Genomic DNA, 19,018 nt, shown 5'->3' with positions numbered 1-19,018 from the left:
GTCCTTTGTAGCTCAGTTGGTAGAGCACGGTGCTTGTAATGCCAGGGTAGTGGGTTCGATTCCCAAGACCACCCATACAGTGAGGGAAAAAAGTATTTGATCCCCTGCTGATTTTGTATGTTTGCCCACTGACAAAGAAATGATCAGTCTATAATTTTAATGATAGGTTTATTTGAACTGTGAGAGACAGAATAACAACAAAAAAATCCAAAAAAACGCATGTCAAAAATGTTATAAATTGATTTGCATTTTAATGAGGGAAATAAGTATTTGACCCCCTCTCAATCAGAAAGATTTCTGGCTCCCAGGTGTCTTTTATACAGGTAATGAGCTGAGATTAGGAGCACACTCTTAAAGGGAGTGCTCCTAATCTCAGTTTGTTACCTGTATAAAAGACACCTGGCCACAGAAGCAATCAATCAATCAGATTCCAAACTCTCCACCATGGCCAAGACCAAAGAGCTCTCCAAGGATGTCAGGGACAAGATTGTAGACCTACACAAGGCTGGAATGGGCTACAAGAGCATCGCCAAGCAGCTTGGTGAGAAGGTGACAACAGTTGGTGCGATTATTCGCAAATGGAAGAAACACAAAATAACTGTCAATCTCCCTCGGCCTGGGGCTCCATGCAAGATCTCACCTCGTAGAGTTGCAATGATCATGAGAACGGTGAGGAATCAGCCCAGAACTACACGGGTGGATATTGTCAATGATCTCAAGGCAGCTGGGACCATAGTCACCAAGAAAACAATTGGTAACACACACACTAAGGACTGAAATCCTGTAGCGCCCGCAAGGTCCCCCTGCTCAAGAAAGCACATATACAGGCCCGTCTGAAGTTTGCCAATGAACATCTGAATGATTCAGAGGAGAACTGGGTGAAAGTGTTGTGGTCAGATGAGACTAAAATGGAGCTCTTTGGCATCAACTCAGCTCGCCGTGTTTGGAGGAGGAGGAATTCTGCCTATGACCCCAAGAACACCATCCCCACCGTCAAACATGGAGGTGGAAACATTATGCTTTGGGGGTGTTTTTCTGCTAAGGGGACAGGACAACTTCACCACATCAAAGGGACGATGGACGGGGCCATGTACCGTCAAATCTTGGGTGAGAACCTCCTTCCCTCAAACAGGGCATTGAAAATGGGTCATGGATGGGTATTCCAGCATGACAATGACCCAAAACACAAGGCCAAGGCAACAAAGGGGGTGGCACAAGAAGAAGCACATTAAGGTCCTGGAGTGGCCTAGCCAGTCTCCAAACCTTAATCCCATAGAAAATCTGTGGAGGGAGCTGAAGGTTCGAGTTGCCAAACGTCAGCCTCGAAACCTTAATGACTTGGAGAAGATCCGCAAAGAGGAGTGGGACAAAATCCCTCCTGAGATGTGTGCAAACCTGGTGGCCAACTACAAGAAACGTCTGACCTCTGTGATTGCCAACAAGGGTTTTGCCACCAAGTACTAAGTAATGTTTTGCAGAGGGGTCAAATGCTTATTTCCCTCATTAAAATGCAAATCAATTTATAACATTTTTGACATGCATTTTTCTGGATTTTTTTGTTGTTATTCTGTCTCTCACTGTTCAAATAAACCTACCATTAAAATTATAGACTGATTACTTCTTTGTCAGTGGGCAAACGTACAAAATTGGCAGGGGATCAAATACTTTTTTCCCTCACTGTACGTAAAATGTATGCATAAATGACTAAGTCACTTTGGATAAAAACGTCTGCTAAATGATATATTATGATTTATTATTGTTAGAAACATTCCTTCTAAATCCAAGAGGGAAAGTGAACAAGTGCACACGTTAAGGAGAAGGGCAGATAATCAGAATAGGGAGAGTGTAGTGTAACAGTCTTAGTGTAGTGTAACAGTCTTACCGTAATGTAACAGTCTTAGTGTAAGTCTTAGTGTAGCGTAACAGTCTTAGTGTAAGTCTTAGTGTAGCGTAACAGTCTTAGTGTAAGTCTTAGTGTAGCGTAACAGTCTTAGTGTAAGTCTTAGTGTAGCGTAACAGTCTTAGTGTAAGTCTTAGTGTAGCGTAACAGTCTTAGTGTAGCGTAACAGTCTTAGTGTAAGTCTTAGTGTAGCGTAACAGTCTTAGTGTAGCGTAACAGTCTTAGTGTAAGTCTTAGTGTAGCGTAACAGTCTTAGTGTAGCGTAACAGTCTTAGTGTAGCGTGACAGTCTTAGTGTAGCGTAACGGTCTTAGTGTAGCGTGACAGTCTTAGTGTAGCGTGACAGTCTTAGTGTAGCGTAACAGTCTTAGTGTAGCGTAACAGTCTTAGTGTAGCGTAACAGTCTTAGTGTAGCGTGACAGTCTTAGTGTAGTGTAACAGTCTTAGTGTAGCGTAACAGTCTTAGTGTAGCGTAACAGTCTTAGTGTAGCGTAACAGTCTTAGTGTAGCATAACAGTCTTAGTGTAGCGTAACAGTCTTAGTGTAGCGTAACAGTCTTAGTGTAGCGTAACAGTCTTAGTGTAAGTCTTAGTGTAGCGTAACAGTCTTAGTGTAGCGTAACAGTCTTAGTGTAGCGTAACGGGCTTAGTGTAGCGTGACAGTCTTAGTGTAACATGACAGTCTTAGTGTAGCGTAACAGTCTTAGGGTAAGTCTTAGTGTAGCGTAACAGTCTTAGTGTAGCGCAACAGTCTTAGTGTAGCGTGACAGTCTTAGTGTAGCGTAACAGTCTTAGTGTAGCGTAACAGTCTTAGTGTAGCGTAACAGTCTTAGTGTAGCGTGACAGTCTTAGTGTAAGACTTAGTGTAGCGTAACAGTCTTAGTGTAGCGTAACAGTCTTAGTGTAGCGTGACAGTCTTAGTGTAGCGTAACGGTCTTAGTGTAGCGTGACAGTCTTAGTGTAGCGTGACAGTCTTAGTGTAGCGTAACAGTCTTAGTGTAGCGTAACAGTCTTAGTGTAGCGTAACAGTCTTAGTGTAGCGTGACAGTCTTAGTGTAGCGTAACAGTCTTAGTGTAGCGTAACAGTCTTAGTGTAGCGTAACAGTCTTAGTGTAGCGTAACAGTCTCAGTGTAGCATAACAGTCTTAGTGTAGCGTAACAGTCTTAGTGTAGCGTAACAGTCTTAGTGTAGCGTAACAGTCTTAGTGTAAGTCTTAGTGTAGCGTAACAGTCTTAGTGTAGCGTAACAGTCTTAGTGTAGCGTAACGGGCTTAGTGTAGCGTGACAGTCTTAGTGTAACATGACAGTCTTAGTGTAGCGTAACAGTCTTAGGGTAAGTCTTAGTGTAGCGTAACAGTCTTAGTGTAGCGCAACAGTCTTAGTGTAGCGTGACAGTCTTAGTGTAGCGTAACAGTCTTAGTGTAGCGTAACAGTCTTAGTGTAGCGTAACAGTCTTAGTGTAGCGTGACAGTCTTAGTGTAAGTCTTAGTGTAGCGCAACAGTGTTAGTGTAGCGTGACAGTCTTAGTGTAGCGTAACAGTCTTAGTGTAGCGTAACAGTCTTAGTGTAGCGTAACAGTCTTAGTGTAGCGTGACAGTCTTAGTGTAGTGTAACAGTCTTAGTGTAGCGTAACAGTCTTAGTGTAGCGTAACAGTCTTAGTGTAGCATAACAGTCTTAGTGTAGCGTAACAGTCTTAGTGTAGTGTAACAGTCTTAGTGTAGCGTAACAGTCTTAGTGTAGCGTAACAGTCTTAGTGTAGCGTAACAGTCTTAGTGTAGCGTGACAGTCTTAGTGTAGTGTAACAGTCTTAGTGTAGCGTAACAGTCTTAGTGTAGCATAACAGTCTTAGTGTAGCATAACAGTCTTAGTGTAGCGTGACAGTCTTAGTGTAGCGTAACAGTCTTAGTGTAGCGTAACAGTCTTAGTGTAGCGTAACAGTCTTAGTGTAGCGTAACAGTCTTAGTGTAGCGTAACAGTCTTAGTGTAGCGTAACAGTCTTAGTGTAACATAACAGTCTTAGTGTAGCGTAACAGTCTTAGTGTAGCGTAACAGTCTTAGTGTAGCGTAACAGTCTTAGTGTAGCGTGTAAGTCTTAGTGTAGTGTAACAGTCTTAGTTTAACGTAACAGTCTTAGTGTAGCGTAACAGTCTTAGTGTAGCGTAACAGTCTTAGTGTAGTGTAACAGTCTTAGTGTAGCGTAACAGTCTTAGTGTAGCGTAACAGTCTTAGTGTAAGTCTTAGTGTAGTGTAACAGTCTTAGTGTAGCGTAACAGTCTTAGTGTAGCGTAACAGTCTTAGTGTAGCGTAAAAGTCTTAGTGTAAGTCTTAGTGTAGCGTAACAGTCTTAGTGTAGCGTAACAGTCTTAGTGTAAGTCTTAGTGTAGCGTAACAGTCTTAGTGTAGCGTAACAGTATTAGTGTAGCGTAACAGTCTTAGTGTAGCGTAACAGTCTTAGTGTAGCGTAACAGTCTTAGTGTAGCGTAACAGTCTTAGTGTAGCGTAACAGTCTTAGTGTAAGTCTTAGTGTAGCGTAACAGTCTTGGTGTAGTATAACAGTCTTAGTGTAGCGTAACAGTCTTAGTGTAGTGTAACAGTCTTAGTGTAGCGTAACAGTCTTAGTGTAGCGTAACAGTCATAGTGTAGCGTAACAGTCTTAGTGTAGCGTGACAGTCTTAGTGTAGCGTGACAGTCTTAGTGTAGCGTAACAGTCTTAGTGTAGCGTAACAGTCTTAGTGTAGCGTAACAGTCTTAGTGTAAGTCTTAGTGTAGCGTAACAGTCTTAGTGTAGCGTAACAGTCTTAGTGTAGTGTAACAGTCTTAGTGTAGCGTAACAGTCTTAGTGTAGTGTAACAGTCTTAGTGTAGCGTAACAGTCTTAGTGTAGCGTAACAGTCTTAGTGTAAGTCTTAGTGTAGCGTAACAGTCTTAGTGTAGTATAACAGTCTTAGTGTAGCGTAACAGTCTTAGTGTAGTGTAACAGTCTTAGTGTAGCGTAACAGTCTTAGTGTAGCGTAACAGTCATAGTGTAGCGTAACAGTCTTAGTGTAGCGTGACAGTCTTAGTGTAGCGTGACAGTCTTAGTGTAGCGTAACAGTCTTAGTGTAGCGTAACAGTCTTAGTGTAGCGTAACAGTCTTAGTGTAAGTCTTAGTGTAGCGTAACAGTCTTAGTGTAGCGTAACAGTCTTAGTGTAGTGTAACAGTCTTAGTGTAGCGTAACAGTCTTAGTGTAGTGTAACAGTCTTAGTGTAGCGTAACAGTCTTAGTGTAGCGTAACAGTCTTAGTGTAGCGTAACGGGCTTAGTGTAGCGTGACAGTCTTAGTGTAACATGACAGTCTTAGTGTAGCGTAACAGTCTTAGGGTAAGTCTTAGTGTAGCGTAACAGTCTTAGTGTAGCGCAACAGTCTTAGTGTAGCGTGACAGTCTTAGTGTAGCGTAACAGTCTTAGTGTAGCGTAACAGTCTTAGTGTAGCGTAACAGTCTTAGTGTAGCGTGACAGTCTTAGTGTAAGTCTTAGTGTAGCGTAACAGTCTTAGTGTAGCGTAACAGTCTTAGTGTAGCGTGACAGTCTTAGTGTAGCGTAACGGTCTTAGTGTAGCGTGACAGTCTTAGTGTAGCGTGACAGTCTTAGTGTAGCGTAACAGTCTTAGTGTAGCGTAACAGTCTTAGTGTAGCGTAACAGTCTTAGTGTAGCGTGACAGTCTTAGTGTAGCGTAACAGTCTTAGTGTAGCGTAACAGTCTTAGTGTAGCGTAACAGTCTTAGTGTAGCGTAACAGTCTTAGTGTAGCATAACAGTCTTAGTGTAGCGTAACAGTCTTAGTGTAGCGTAACAGTCTTAGTGTAGCGTAACAGTCTTAGTGTAAGTCTTAGTGTAGCGTAACAGTCTTAGTGTAGCGTAACAGTCTTAGTGTAGCGTAACGGGCTTAGTGTAGCGTGACAGTCTTAGTGTAACATGACAGTCTTAGTGTAGCGTAACAGTCTTAGGGTAAGTCTTAGTGTAGCGTAACAGTCTTAGTGTAGCGCAACAGTCTTAGTGTAGCGTGACAGTCTTAGTGTAGCGTAACAGTCTTAGTGTAGCGTAACAGTCTTAGTGTAGCGTAACAGTCTTAGTGTAGCGTGACAGTCTTAGTGTAAGTCTTACTGTAGCGCAACAGTGTTAGTGTAGCGTGACAGTCTTAGTGTAGCGTAACAGTCTTAGTGTAGCGTAACAGTCTTAGTGTAGCGTAACAGTCTTAGTGTAGCGTGACAGTCTTAGTGTAGTGTAACAGTCTTAGTGTAGCGTAACAGTCTTAGTGTAGCGTAACAGTCTTAGTGTAGCATAACAGTCTTAGTGTAGCGTAACAGTCTTAGTGTAGTGTAACAGTCTTAGTGTAGCGTAACAGTCTTAGTGTAGCGTAACAGTCTTAGTGTAGCGTAACAGTCTTAGTGTAGCGTGACAGTCTTAGTGTAGTGTAACAGTCTTAGTGTAGCGTAACAGTCTTAGTGTAGCGTAACAGTCTTAGTGTAGCATAACAGTCTTAGTGTAGCGTGACAGTCTTAGTGTAGCGTAACAGTCTTAGTGTAGCGTAACAGTCTTAGTGTAGCGTAACAGTCTTAGTGTAGCGTAACAGTCTTAGTGTAGCGTAACAGTCTTAGTGTAGCGTAACAGTCTTAGTGTAACATAACAGTCTTAGTGTAGCGTAACAGTCTTAGTGTAGCGTAACAGTCTTAGTGTAGCGTAACAGTCTTAGTGTAGCGTGTAAGTCTTAGTGTAGTGTAACAGTCTTAGTTTAACGTAACAGTCTTAGTGTAGCGTAACAGTCTTAGTGTAGCGTAACAGTCTTAGTGTAGTGTAACAGTCTTAGTGTAGCGTAACAGTCTTAGTGTAGCGTAACAGTCTTAGTGTAAGTCTTAGTGTAGTGTAACAGTCTTAGTGTAGCGTAACAGTCTTAGTGTAGCGTAACAGTCTTAGTGTAGCGTAAAAGTCTTAGTGTAAGTCTTAGTGTAGCGTAACAGTCTTAGTGTAGCGTAACAGTCTTAGTGTAAGTCTTAGTGTAGCGTAACAGTCTTAGTGTAGCGTAACAGTCTTAGTGTAGCGTAACAGTCTTAGTGTAGCGTAACAGTCTTAGTGTAGCGTAACAGTCTTAGTGTAGCGTAACAGTCTTAGTGTAGCGTAACAGTCTTAGTGTAAGTCTTAGTGTAGCGTAACAGTCTTGGTGTAGTATAACAGTCTTAGTGTAGCGTAACAGTCTTAGTGTAGTGTAACAGTCTTAGTGTAGCGTAACAGTCTTAGTGTAGCGTAACAGTCATAGTGTAGCGTGACAGTCTTAGTGTAGCGTGACAGTCTTAGTGTAGCGTGACAGTCTTAGTGTAGCGTAACAGTCTTAGTGTAGCGTAACAGTCTTAGTGTAGCGTAACAGTCTTAGTGTAAGTCTTAGTGTAGCGTAACAGTCTTAGTGTAGCGTAACAGTCTTAGTGTAGTGTAACAGTCTTAGTGTAGCGTAACAGTCTTAGTGTAGTGTAACAGTCTTAGTGTAGCGTAACAGTCTTAGTGTAGCGTAACAGTCTTAGTGTAAGTATTAGTGTAGCGTAACAGTCTTAGTGTAGTATAACAGTCTTAGTGTAGCGTAACAGTCTTAGTGTAGTGTAACAGTCTTAGTGTAGCGTAACAGTCTTAGTGTAGCGTAACAGTCATAGTGTAGCGTAACAGTCTTAGTGTAGCGTGACAGTCTTAGTGTAGCGTGACAGTCTTAGTGTAGCGTAACAGTCTTAGTGTAGCGTAACAGTCTTAGTGTAGCGTAACAGTCTTAGTGTAAGTCTTAGTGTAGCGTAACAGTCTTAGTGTAGCGTAACAGTCTTAGTGTAGTGTAACAGTCTTAGTGTAGCGTAACAGTCTTAGTGTAGTGTAACAGTCTTAGTGTAGCGTAACAGTCTTAGTGTAGCGTAACAGTCTTAGTGTAGCGTAACAGTCTCAGTGTAGCGTAACAGTCTTAGTGTAGCGTAACAGTCTTAGTGTAGCGTAACAGTCTTAGTGTAGCATAACAGTCTTAGTGTAGCGTGACAGTCTTAGTGTAGCGTAACAGTCATAGTGTAGCGTAACAGTCTTAGTGTAGCGTAACAGTCTTAGTGTAGCGTAACAGTCTTAGTGTAGCGTAACAGTCTTAGTGTAGCGTAACAGTCTTAGTGTAACATAACAGTCTTAGTGTAGCGTAACAGTCTTAGTGTAGCGTAACAGTCTTAGTGTAGCGTAACAGTCTTAGTGTAGCGTGTAAGTCTTAGTGTAGTGTAACAGTCTTAGTTTAACGTAACAGTCTTAGTGTAGCGTAACAGTCTTAGTGTAGCGTAACAGTCTTAGTGTAGTGTAACAGTCTTAGTGTAGCGTAACAGTCTTAGTGTAGCGTAACAGTCTTAGTGTAAGTCTTAGTGTAGTGTAACAGTCTTAGTGTAGCGTAACAGTCTTAGTGTAGCGTAACAGTCTTAGTGTAGCGTAAAAGTCTTAGTGTAAGTCTTAGTGTAGCGTAACAGTCTTAGTGTAGCGTAACAGTCTTAGTGTAAGTCTTAGTGTAGCGTAACAGTCTTAGTGTAGCGTAACAGTATTAGTGTAGCGTAACAGTCTTAGTGTAGCGTAACAGTCTTAGTGTAGCGTAACAGTCTTAGTGTAGCGTAACAGTCTTAGTGTAGCGTAACAGTCTTAGTGTAAGTCTTAGTGTAGCGTAACAGTCTTGGTGTAGTATAACAGTCTTAGTGTAGCGTAACAGTCTTAGTGTAGTGTAACAGTCTTAGTGTAGCGTAACAGTCTTAGTGTAGCGTAACAGTCATAGTGTAGCGTAACAGTCTTAGTGTAGCGTGACAGTCTTAGTGTAGCGTGACAGTCTTAGTGTAGCGTAACAGTCTTAGTGTAGCGTAACAGTCTTAGTGTAGCGTAACAGTCTTAGTGTAAGTCTTAGTGTAGCGTAACAGTCTTAGTGTAGCGTAACAGTCTTAGTGTAGTGTAACAGTCTTAGTGTAGCGTAACAGTCTTAGTGTAGTGTAACAGTCTTAGTGTAGCGTAACAGTCTTAGTGTAGCGTAACAGTCTTAGTGTAAGTCTTAGTGTAGCGTAACAGTCTTAGTGTAGTATAACAGTCTTAGTGTAGCGTAACAGTCTTAGTGTAGTGTAACAGTCTTAGTGTAGCGTAACAGTCTTAGTGTAGCGTAACAGTCATAGTGTAGCGTAACAGTCTTAGTGTAGCGTGACAGTCTTAGTGTAGCGTGACAGTCTTAGTGTAGCGTAACAGTCTTAGTGTAGCGTAACAGTCTTAGTGTAGCGTAACAGTCTTAGTGTAAGTCTTAGTGTAGCGTAACAGTCTTAGTGTAGCGTAACAGTCTTAGTGTAGTGTAACAGTCTTAGTGTAGCGTAACAGTCTTAGTGTAGTGTAACAGTCTTAGTGTAGCGTAACAGTCTTAGTGTAGCGTAACAGTCTTAGTGTAGCGTAACGGGCTTAGTGTAGCGTGACAGTCTTAGTGTAACATGACAGTCTTAGTGTAGCGTAACAGTCTTAGGGTAAGTCTTAGTGTAGCGTAACAGTCTTAGTGTAGCGCAACAGTCTTAGTGTAGCGTGACAGTCTTAGTGTAGCGTAACAGTCTTAGTGTAGCGTAACAGTCTTAGTGTAGCGTAACAGTCTTAGTGTAGCGTGACAGTCTTAGTGTAAGTCTTAGTGTAGCGTAACAGTCTTAGTGTAGCGTAACAGTCTTAGTGTAGCGTGACAGTCTTAGTGTAGCGTAACGGTCTTAGTGTAGCGTGACAGTCTTAGTGTAGCGTGACAGTCTTAGTGTAGCGTAACAGTCTTAGTGTAGCGTAACAGTCTTAGTGTAGCGTAACAGTCTTAGTGTAGCGTGACAGTCTTAGTGTAGCGTAACAGTCTTAGTGTAGCGTAACAGTCTTAGTGTAGCGTAACAGTCTTAGTGTAGCGTAACAGTCTTAGTGTAGCATAACAGTCTTAGTGTAGCGTAACAGTCTTAGTGTAGCGTAACAGTCTTAGTGTAGCGTAACAGTCTTAGTGTAAGTCTTAGTGTAGCGTAACAGTCTTAGTGTAGCGTAACAGTCTTAGTGTAGCGTAACGGGCTTAGTGTAGCGTGACAGTCTTAGTGTAACATGACAGTCTTAGTGTAGCGTAACAGTCTTAGGGTAAGTCTTAGTGTAGCGTAACAGTCTTAGTGTAGCGCAACAGTCTTAGTGTAGCGTGACAGTCTTAGTGTAGCGTAACAGTCTTAGTGTAGCGTAACAGTCTTAGTGTAGCGTAACAGTCTTAGTGTAGCGTGACAGTCTTAGTGTAAGTCTTAGTGTAGCGCAACAGTGTTAGTGTAGCGTGACAGTCTTAGTGTAGCGTAACAGTCTTAGTGTAGCGTAACAGTCTTAGTGTAGCGTAACAGTCTTAGTGTAGCGTGACAGTCTTAGTGTAGTGTAACAGTCTTAGTGTAGCGTAACAGTCTTAGTGTAGCGTAACAGTCTTAGTGTAGCATAACAGTCTTAGTGTAGCGTAACAGTCTTAGTGTAGTGTAACAGTCTTAGTGTAGCGTAACAGTCTTAGTGTAGCGTAACAGTCTTAGTGTAGCGTAACAGTCTTAGTGTAGCGTGACAGTCTTAGTGTAGTGTAACAGTCTTAGTGTAGCGTAACAGTCTTAGTGTAGCGTAACAGTCTTAGTGTAGCATAACAGTCTTAGTGTAGCGTGACAGTCTTAGTGTAGCGTAACAGTCTTAGTGTAGCGTAACAGTCTTAGTGTAGCGTAACAGTCTTAGTGTAGCGTAACAGTCTTAGTGTAGCGTAACAGTCTTAGTGTAGCGTAACAGTCTTAGTGTAACATAACAGTCTTAGTGTAGCGTAACAGTCTTAGTGTAGCGTAACAGTCTTAGTGTAGCGTAACAGTCTTAGTGTAGCGTGTAAGTCTTAGTGTAGTGTAACAGTCTTAGTTTAATGTAACAGTCTTAGTGTAGCGTAACAGTCTTAGTGTAGCGTAACAGTCTTAGTGTAGTGTAACAGTCTTAGTGTAGCGTAACAGTCTTAGTGTAGCGTAACAGTCTTAGTGTAAGTCTTAGTGTAGTGTAACAGTCTTAGTGTAGCGTAACAGTCTTAGTGTAGCGTAACAGTCTTAGTGTAGCGTAAAAGTCTTAGTGTAAGTCTTAGTGTAGCGTAACAGTCTTAGTGTAGCGTAACAGTCTTAGTGTAAGTCTTAGTGTAGCGTAACAGTCTTAGTGTAGCGTAACAGTCTTAGTGTAGCGTAACAGTCTTAGTGTAGCGTAACAGTCTTAGTGTAGCGTAACAGTCTTAGTGTAGCGTAACAGTCTTAGTGTAGCGTAACAGTCTTAGTGTAAGTCTTAGTGTAGCGTAACAGTCTTGGTGTAGTATAACAGTCTTAGTGTAGCGTAACAGTCTTAGTGTAGTGTAACAGTCTTAGTGTAGCGTGTAAGTCTTAGTGTAGTGTAACAGTCTTAGTTTAACGTAACAGTCTTAGTGTAGCGTAACAGTCTTAGTGTAGCGTAACAGTCTTAGTGTAGTGTAACAGTCTTAGTGTAGCGTAACAGTCTTAGTGTAGCGTAACAGTCTTAGTGTAAGTCTTAGTGTAGTGTAACAGTCTTAGTGTAGCGTAACAGTCTTAGTGTAGCGTAACAGTCTTAGTGTAGCGTAAAAGTCTTAGTGTAAGTCTTAGTGTAGCGTAACAGTCTTAGTGTAGCGTAACAGTCTTAGTGTAAGTCTTAGTGTAGCGTAACAGTCTTAGTGTAGCGTAACAGTCTTAGTGTAGCGTAACAGTCTTAGTGTAGCGTAACAGTCTTAGTGTAGCGTAACAGTCTTAGTGTAGCGTAACAGTCTTAGTGTAGCGTAACAGTCTTAGTGTAAGTCTTAGTGTAGCGTAACAGTCTTGGTGTAGTATAACAGTCTTAGTGTAGCGTAACAGTCTTAGTGTAGTGTAACAGTCTTAGTGTAGCGTAACAGTCTTAGTGTAGCGTAACAGTCATAGTGTAGCGTGACAGTCTTAGTGTAGCGTGACAGTCTTAGTGTAGCGTGACAGTCTTAGTGTAGCGTAACAGTCTTAGTGTAGCGTAACAGTCTTAGTGTAGCGTAACAGTCTTAGTGTAAGTCTTAGTGTAGCGTAACAGTCTTAGTGTAGCGTAACAGTCTTAGTGTAGTGTAACAGTCTTAGTGTAGCGTAACAGTCTTAGTGTAGTGTAACAGTCTTAGTGTAGCGTAACAGTCTTAGTGTAGCGTAACAGTCTTAGTGTAAGTCTTAGTGTAGCGTAACAGTCTTAGTGTAGTATAACAGTCTTAGTGTAGCGTAACAGTCTTAGTGTAGTGTAACAGTCTTAGTGTAGCGTAACAGTCTTAGTGTAGCGTAACAGTCATAGTGTAGCGTAACAGTCTTAGTGTAGCGTGACAGTCTTAGTGTAGTGTGACAGTCTTAGTGTAGCGTAACAGTCTTAGTGTAGCGTAACAGTCTTAGTGTAGCGTAACAGTCTTAGTGTAAGTCTTAGTGTAGCGTAACAGTCTTAGTGTAGCGTAACAGTCTTAGTGTAGTGTAACAGTCTTAGTGTAGCGTAACAGTCTTAGTGTAGTGTAACAGTCTTAGTGTAGCGTAACAGTCTTAGTGTAGCGTAACAGTCTTAGTGTAGCGTAACAGTCTCAGTGTAGCGTAACAGTCTTAGTGTAGCGTAACAGTCTTAGTGTAGCGTAACAGTCTTAGTGTAAGTCTTAGTGTAGCGTAACAGTCTTAGTGTAGCGCGACAGTCTTAGTTGAGCGCGACAGTCTTAGTGTAGCACAACAGTCTTAGTGTAGCGCAACAGTCTTAGTGTAGTGTAACAGTCTTAGTGTAAGTCTTAGTGTAGCGTAACAGTCTTAGTGTAAGTCTTAGTGTAGCGTAACAGTCTTAGTGTAGCGTAACAGTCTTAGTGTAGCGTAACAGTCTTAGTGTAGCGTAACAGTCTTAGTGTAGCGTAACAGTCTTAGTGTAGCGTAACAGTCTTAGTGTAGCGCAACAGTCTTAGTGTAGTGTATCAGTCTTAGTGTAGCATAACAGTCTTAGTGTAGCATAACAGTCTTAGTGTAGCGCAACAGTCTTAGTGTAGCGCAACAGTCTTAGTGTAGCGCAACAGTCTTAGTGTAGCGTAACAGTCTTAGTGTAGCGTAACAGTCTTAGTGTAGCGTAACAGTCTTAGTGTAGCGTAACAGTCTTAGTGTAGCGTAACAGTCTTAGTGTAGCGTAACAGTCTTAGTGTAGCGTAACAGTCTTAGTGTAAGTCTTAGTGTAGCGTAACAGTCTTGGTGTAAGTCTTAGTGTAGCGTAACAGTCTTAGTGTAAGTCTTAGTGTAGCGTAACAGTCTTAGTGTAAGTCTTAGTGTAGCGTAACAGTCTTAGTGTAGCGCAACAGTCTTAGTGTAGCGTAACAGTCTTAGTGTAGCGTAACAGTCTTAGTGTAGCGTAACAGTCTTAGTGTAAGTCTTAGTGTAGCGTAACAGTCTTAGTGTAGTTTAACAGTCTTAGTGTAGTTTAACAGTCTTAGTGTAGCGTAACAGTCTTAGTGTAGCGCAACAGTCTTAGTGTAAGTCTTAGCGTAACAGTCTTAGTGTAGCGTAACAGTCTTAGTGTAGCGTAACAGTCTTAGTGTAAGTCTTAGTGTAGCGTAACAGTCTTAGTGTAGCGTAACAGTCTTAGTGTAGTTTAACAGTCTTAGTGTAGCGTAACAGTCTTAGTGTAGCGCAACAGTCTTAGTGTAAGTCTTAGCGTAACAGTCTTAGTGTAGCGTAACAGTCTTAGTGTAGCGTAACAGTCTTAGTGTAGCGTAACAGTCTTAGTGTAGTGTAACAGTCTTAGTGTAGCGTAACAGTCTTAGTGTAGCGTAACAGTCTTAGTGTAGCGTGACAGTCTTAGTGTAGCGTAACAGTCTTAGTGTAGCGTAACAGTCTTAGTGTAGCGTAACAGTCTTAGTGTAAGTCTTAGTGTAGCGTAACAGTCTTAGTGTAGCGTAACAGTCTTAGTGTAGCGTAACAGTCTTAGTGTAGTTTAACAGTCTTAGTGTAGCGTAACAGTCTTAGTGTAGCGCAACAGTCTTAGTGTAAGTCTTAGCGTAAAAGTCTTAGTGTAGCGTAACTGTCTTAGTGTAGCGTAACAGTCTTAGTGTAGCGTAACAGTCTTAGTGTAGCGTAACAGTCTTAGTGTAGCGTAACAGTCTTAGTGTAGCGTGACAGTCTTAGTGTAGCGTAACAGTCTTAGTGTAGCGTAACAGTCTTAGTGTAGCGTAACAGTCTTAGTGTAGCGTAACAGTCTTAGTGTAGCGTGACAGTCTTAGTGTAGCGTGACAGTCTTAGTGTAGCGTGATAGTCTTAGTGTAGCGCAACAGTCTTAGTGTAGCGTAACAGTCTTAGTGTAAGTCTTAGTGTAGCGTAACAGTCTTAGTGTAGCGTAACAGTCAGTGTAGCGCAACAGTCTTAGTGTAGCGTAACAGTCTTAGTGTAGCGTAACAGTCTTAGTGTAAGTCTTAGTGTAGCGTAACAGTCTTAGTGTAGCGTAACAGTCTTAGTGTAGCGTAACAGTCTTAGTGTAGCGTAACAGTCTTAGTGTAGCGTGACAGTCTTAGTGTAGCGTAACAGTCTTAGTGTAGCGTAACAGTCTTAGTGTAGCGTAACAGTCTTAGTGTAGCGTGACAGTCTTAGTGTAGCGTAACAGTCTTAGTGTAGCGTAACAGTCTTAGTGTAGCGTAACAGTCTTAGTGTAGCGTAACAGTCTTAGTGTAGCGTAACAGTCTTAGTGTAGCGTAACAGTCTTAGTGTAGCGTAACAGTCTTAGTGTAGCGTAACAGTCTTAGTGTAGCGTAACAGTCTTAGTGTAGCGTAACAGTCTTAGTGTAAGTCTTAGTGTAGTGTAACAGTCTTAGTGTAGCGTAACAGTCTTAGTGTAAGTCTTAGTGTAGCGTAACAGTCTTAGTGTAGCGTAACAGTCTTAGTGTAGTGTAACAGTCTTAGTGTAGCGTAACAGTCTTAGTGTAGCGCAACAGTCTTAGTGTAGCGTAACAGTCTTAGTGTAGCGTAACAGTCTTAGTGTAGCGTGACAGTCTTAGTGTAGCGTAACAGTCTTAGTGTAGCGTAACAGTCTCAGTGTAGCGTAACAGTCTTAGTGTAGCGTAACAGTCTTAGTGTAGCGTAACAGTCTTAGTGTAGCGTAACAGTCTTAGTGTAGCGTAACAGTCTTAGTGTAGCATAAAGGTCTTAGTGTAGCGTAACAGTCTTAGTGTAGCGTGACAGTCTTAGTGTAGCGTAACGGTCTTAGTGTAGCGTGACAGTCTTAGTGTAGCGTGACAGTCTTAGTGTAGCGTAACAGTCTTAGTGTAGCGTAACAGTCTTAGTGTAGCGTGACAGTCTTAGTGTAGCGTAACAGTCTTAGTGTAAGTCTTAGTGTAGCGTGACAGTCTTAGTGTAATGTAACAGTCTTAGTGTAGCGTAACAGTCTTAGTGTAGCGTAACAGTCTTAGTGTAGCATAACAGTCTTAGTGTAGCGTAACAGTCTTAGTGTAGCGTAACAGTCTTAGTGTAGCGTAACAGTCTTAGTGTAAGTCTTAGTGTAGCGTAACAGTCTTAGTGTAGCGTAACAGTCTTAGTGTAGCGTAACAGGCTTAGTGTAGGGTGACAGTCTTAGTGTAGCGTGACAGTCTTAGTGTAACATCTGTCCTCGTGCTACTAGACCTTAGTGCTGCCTTTGACACCATCGATCACCACATTCTTTTGGAGAGACTGGAAACCCAAATTGGTCTACACGGACAAGTTCTGGCCTGGTTTAGATCTTACCTGTCGGAAAGATATCAGTTTGTCTCTGTGAATGGTCTGTCCTCCGACAAATCAACTGTACATTTCGGTGTTCCTCAAGGTTCCGTTTTAGGACCACTATTGTTTTCACTATATATTTTACCTCTTGGGGATGTTATTCGAAAACATAATGTTAACTTTCACTGCTATGCGGATGACACACAGCTGTACATTTCAATGAAACATGGTGAAGCCCCAAAATTGCCCTCGCTAGAAGCCTGTGTTTCAGACATAAGGAAGTGGATGGCTGAAAACTTTTTACTTTTAAACTCGGACAAAACAGAGATGCTTGTTCTAGGTCCCAAGAAACAAAGAGATCTTCTGTTAAATCTGACAATTCATCTTGATGGTTGTAAAGTCGTCTCAAATAAAACTGTGAAGGACCTCGGCATTACTCTTGACCCTGATCTCTCTTTTGACGAACATATCAAGACTGTTTCAAGGACAGCTTTTTTCCATCTACGTAACATTGCAAAAATCAGAAATTTTCTGTCCAAAAATGATGCAGAAAAATTAATCCATGCATTTGTTACTTCTAGGTTAGACTACTGCAATGCTCTATTTTCCGGCTACCCGGATAAAGCACTAAATAAACTTCAGTTAGTGCTAAATACGGCTGCTAGAATCCTGACTAGAACCAAGAAATTTGATCATATTACTCCAGTGCTAGCTTCCCTACACTGGCTTCCTGTTAAGGCAAGGGCTGATTTCAAGGTTTTACTGTTAACCTATAAAGCGTTACATGGGCTTGCTCCTACCTATCTTTCCGAGTTGGTCCTGCCGTACATACCAATACGTACGCTACGGTCACAAGACGCAGGCCTCCTAATTGTCCCTAGAATTTCTAAGCAAACAGCGGGAGGCAGGGCTTTCTCCTATAGATCTCCATTTTTATGGAACAGTCTGCCTACCCATGTGAGAGACGCAGACTCGGTCTCAACCTTTAAGTCTTTACTGAAGACTTATCTCTTCAGTAGGTCATATGATTGAGTGTAGTCTGGCCCAGGAGTGTGAAGGTGAACGGAAAGGCTCTGGAGCAACGAACAGCCCTTGCTGTCTCTGCCGGGCCGGTTCCCCTCTCCACTGGGGTTCTCTGCCTCTAACCCTGTTGCAGGGGCTGAGTCACTGGCTTTCTGGTGCTCTTTCATGCCGTCCCTGGGAGGGGTGCGTCACTTGAGTGGGTTGAGTTACTGACGTGATCTTCCTGTCTGGGTTGGCGCCCCCCCTTGGTTTGTGCTGTGGTGGAGACCTCTGTGGGCTATACTCGGCCTTGTCTCAGGATTGTAAGTTGGTGGTTGAGGATATCCCTCTAGTGGTGCGGGGGCTGTGCTTTGGCAGAGTGGGTGGGGTTATATCCTTCCTGTTTGGCCCTGTCCGGGGGTTTCTTCGGATGGGGCCACAGTGTCTCCGGACCGCTCCTGTCTCAGCCTCCAGTATTTATGCTGCAGTAGTTTATGTGTCGGGGGGCTGGGGTTAGTTGGTTATACCTGGAGTACTTCTCCTGTCTTATCCAGTGTCCTGTGTGAATTTAAGTATGCTCTCTCTAATTCTCTCGTTCTCTCTTTCTCTCTGAGAACCTGAGCCCTAGGACCATACGTCAGGACTACCGGGCATGATGACACCTTGCTGTCCCCAGTCCGCCTGGCCTTGCTGCTATTCCAGTTTCAACTGTTCTGCCTGCGGTTACGAAACCCCTACCTGTCCCAGACCTGCTGTTTTCAACTCTTAATGATCGGCTATGAAAAGCCAACTGAGAGACCTGAGCCCTAGGACCATACGTCGGGACTACCGGCCGTGGTGACTCCTTGCTGTCCCCAGTCCGCCTGGCCTTGCTGCTATTCCAGTTTCAACTGTTCTGCCTGCGGTTATGGAACCCCTACCTGTCCCAGACCTGCTGTTTTCAACTCTTAATGATCGGCTATGAAAAGCCAACTGAGATTTATTCCTGATTATTATTTGACCATGCTTGTCACTTATGAACATTTTTGAACATCTTGGCATGGTTCTGTTATAATCTTCACCCGGCACAGCCAGAAGAGGACTGGCCACCCCTCATAGCCTGGTTCCTCTCTAGGTTTCTTCCTAGGTTTTCGCCTTTCTAGGGAGTTTTTCCTAGCCACCGTGCTTCTACACCTGCATTACTAGCTGTTTGGGGTTTTAGGCTGGGTTTCTGTACAGCACTTCGAGATATTAGCTGATGTAAGAAGGGCTATATAAAATAAAATTGATTGATAACATGACAGTCTTAGTGTAGCATAACAGTCTTAGTGTAGCGTAACAGTCTTAGTGTAGCGTGACAGTCTTAGTGTAGCGTAACGGTCTTAGTGTAGCGTGACAGTCTTAGTGTAGCGTGACAGTCTTAGTGTAGCGTAACAGTCTTAGTGTAGCGTAACAGTCTTAGTGTAGCGTGACAGTCTTAGTGTAGCGTAACAGTCTTAGTGTAAGTCTTAGTGTAGCGTGACAGTCTTAGTGTAGTGTAACAGTCTTAGTGTAGCGTAACAGTCTTAGTGTAGCGTAACAGTCTTAGTGTAGCGCAACAGTCTTAGTGTAGCGTGACAGTCTTAGTGTAGCGTAACAGTCTTAGTGTAGCGTAACAGTCTTAGTGTAGCGTAACAGTCTTAGTGTAGCGTGACAGTCTTAGTGTAAGTCTTAGTGTAGCGCAACAGTGTTAGTGTAGCGTGACAGTCTTAGTGTAGCGTAACAGTCTTAGTGTAGCGTAACAGTCTTAGTGTAGCGTAACAGTCTTAGTGTAGCGTAACAGTCTTAGTGTAGCGTAACAGTCATAGTGTAGCATAACAGTCTTAGTGTAGCGTAACAGTCTTAGTGTAGCGTAACAGTCTTAGTGTAGCGTAACAGTCTTAGTGTAGCGTGTAAGTCTTAGTGTAGTGTAACAGTCTTAGTTTAACGTAACAGTCTTAGTGTAGCGTAACAGTCTTAGTGTAGCGTAACAGTCTTAGTGTAGTGTAACAGTCTTAGTGTAGCGTAACAGTCTTAGTGTAGCGTAACAGTCTTAGTGTAAGTCTTAGTGTAGCGTAACAGTCTTAGTGTAGCGTAACAGTCAGTGTAGCGCAACAGTCTTAGTGTAGCGTAACAGTCTTAGTGTAGCGTAACAGTCTTAGTGTAAGTCTTAGTGTAGCGTAACAGTCTTAGTGTAGCGTAACAGTCTTAGTGTAGCGTAACAGTCTTAGTGTAGTGTAACAGTCTTAGTGTAGCGTGACAGTCTTAGTGTAGCGTAACAGTCTTAGTGTAGCGTAACAGTCTTAGTGTAGCGTAACAGTCTTAGTGTAGCGTGACAGTCTTAGTGTAGCGTA

At 42.4% G+C, this 19,018-nt stretch overlaps 1 protein-coding gene across 1 annotated transcript in view; it reads right to left on the bottom strand.

Annotated features, from left to right (window-relative positions):
* LOC311118182 (filamin-A-like) overlaps nucleotides 1-19,018 on the bottom strand; it is a gene marked incomplete at both ends in the record, with an annotated part of 73,937 nt that overhangs the window by 38,851 nt on the left and 16,068 nt on the right. The window lies entirely within an intron of this gene.

This window comes from Coregonus lavaretus (genome assembly GCF_964263955.1).
Source record: "Coregonus lavaretus genome assembly, contig: HAP1_SCAFFOLD_1618, whole genome shotgun sequence".
Classification (NCBI taxonomy): domain Eukaryota; kingdom Metazoa; phylum Chordata; class Actinopteri; order Salmoniformes; family Salmonidae; genus Coregonus; species Coregonus lavaretus.
Note: the sequence above shows the minus strand (reverse complement) of the source record. Positions and strands in the feature narration are given on the sequence as shown.